This window comes from Palaemon carinicauda, chromosome 1 (genome assembly GCF_036898095.1).
Source record: "Palaemon carinicauda isolate YSFRI2023 chromosome 1, ASM3689809v2, whole genome shotgun sequence".
Lineage (NCBI taxonomy): Eukaryota > Metazoa > Arthropoda > Malacostraca > Decapoda > Palaemonidae > Palaemon > Palaemon carinicauda.
In genome coordinates, this window is record NC_090725.1 from 305,058,662 (window position 1) to 305,061,161 (window position 2,500).

Genomic DNA, 2,500 nt, shown 5'->3' on the forward strand with positions numbered 1-2,500 from the left:
TTGAATTGAAAGCAATGGTTTATTCCCTGTCACTTTCTTTTGTATATAATTTCTTACCTCCGCCAATGAAGTTGGGAGGAGGTTATTTTTTCGCCCCTGTTTGTCCGGTTTTTTTTTTTTTTTTTTTTTTTTTTTTTTTTTTTTTTTTTTTTTTTTTTTTTTTTTGTTTAAATCCAACCCTCCACTGAAGTTGAGTGAACTACTCGGGCGGGTCCATATCAATCATCTAACGAAACATTTTCATTATAACTTATACAATTCTTTGATTGTAGCATCTTTCAAATCATATGATCTTGTGAAAAGTAATGTCAATAGTTTCTTCTTAAATTCAATTGCTCCCTTTAGGTCCTTCATTTCAGTTGGCAGTTTATTATAATGTCTAGGCGCACAGTAGCAGAAAGCCCTTTTACTACATTTACTATTTGTTCTTGGTTCAGATAGTCTATGTTTGTCACTCATGTGTCTTATGGTAGCATTTGTGTCTAGTTCTAGTTTTTTCAGGCATTCTTTTAGATATTTTGGTTCAGTATCTTAAACGTTAGTAAGAATAGCTTGTATTCGATTCTCGCCTTTACCGGCAGCCAGTGTAATTTAATTAGTGCAGGGGTAATTCTATCCCTATTGTGTAGACCTTTTATTAATATAGCGGCTCTGTTTTGTACTCTTTGAATTTTCTTCAGCTGATAATTTGGTAAGCCATAGAACAGTGAGTTGCAGTAATCAAGTCTTGAAAATATGTGGTGATTAATGAGTATGGCCATAGATTTTTCATTCAAGTATTTACTAATAAATGCTATGTTTCTAATATGATAGTTACAGTTTCTTACCATATTATTTATATGTTCATTCATTGTCAGTCTATCATCCATGATTACGCCAAGATTTCTGACAGATTTCTTTAGGTCAATGATCGATTGACCTATTTCAATTCTTTGGAAGCATTCGATTCTTTTCATATCTTTTTCATGTCCAAAAATAATACATTCAATATTATCTTCATTGAGCATGAGCTTTTTTGTTAACATCTAAGCCTTAAAGTCATTCATTATTTAATGTATCTTTCTTTTAGCTTTATCAACTGATTCTATTGGGAAATAGAATTGTGTATCATCAGCGTATATTTTAAAGTTAACTCTGTGAGTTTCAAGTATATTTGCCAGTTCAATCGTGTAAATTTCAAACAGGAGAGGACCCAGTACACTGCCTTGAGGCACCCCTTGGTTAGTTTTCTTGTCTCAGATTCAACATTTGATATTATTACTTTAACTTTGCGGTTTTCAAGATAACTCACAAACCAGTCATATGCTCGTTCGACGATGCCCACAGCTTTAAGGTCTTCCATCAGATATGTATGTTCTACAGTATCAAATGCTGCACTTAGATCAAGCATCACAAGAATGCAACATTTGTCATTTGTTATAATTTCTGTTATGTCTTTTTTAATCGCTAACACTGTTGTTTCTGTGGAGTAATTTTCTCTGTATGCACATTGATCATCGGGTATGGCATTAGATTGTTTCAGATGTTTCCAGGTTTGTTCGTGTACAGCAGTTTCAGTAATTTTCGAAAAATATGACAGATTTGATATTGGCCTATATGAACTTAAATTGTCTATATCACCTTTTCCGTTATAGATAGGCTTGATACATGCAGCTTTTTCACAATCAGGGAAAAATGCATGTGTTAGACTCATATTTACCATGTTTGTGAACAACTTCCTGGCCACAATTTTACTCATAGAGTAGTGAAATTTTCATGGATTAATTGTTATGTTGAGACATGGAAGTGAATCAATTTAGAAAGTACTAGGTCAAAGGTCAAAGGTTCAAGGTCAAGCAAAAGGTCTACCGAATTAACCCTAACGTTTACCCCAAGTTCGCACATGGTCGTCACAGACTTCAAATACGCATACGGTCTAAATTGGTTGTGGGAAAAGCAAGCTGGTTTCGAGGACTATGCTGCCGTGGCAGAGGTCTGCACTCTCAGAGTCCTTTTTAAGTACGTGTAACCTTTTTTTTTTTTTTTTTTTTTTTTTGCACCAAGAGAGCAGTAAACATAATGGTTGTACTAATGGCCCGCTTTCTTCAGTAGACGTCTTTCCGACAATTGGCGAAGTAATTGAGAACGCGAGGCTATTAGTTCCCAGGGGACATTATACTGCACAAGGTAGAGGGTGGGGGGGGGGGGAGTAGTGACGGGGAAATCTTTGTAGGGAATGGTAAAAGATTCAAGTTTCTTGTTATTATTGACAAGATGCTGTGGTTATATAAATATAAGAAAAAAAAACAATTCACATATATAAATATATAACGTAACTCACATTATCATATACGCAAAAAGTTATCAACACACACACACACACACACACATATATATATATATATATATATATATATATATATATATATATATATATATATATATATATATATATATATATACATACACATATATATATATATATATACACACATGTATATATATATATAAATATATATAT

General features: G+C 33.0%; 1 pseudogene; it reads right to left on the minus strand.

The window, feature by feature from the left end:
- The window catches only part of LOC137640033 (single-minded homolog 1-like), an 82,403-nt pseudogene that overhangs the window by 79,411 nt on the left and 492 nt on the right, over positions 1–2,500 (minus strand).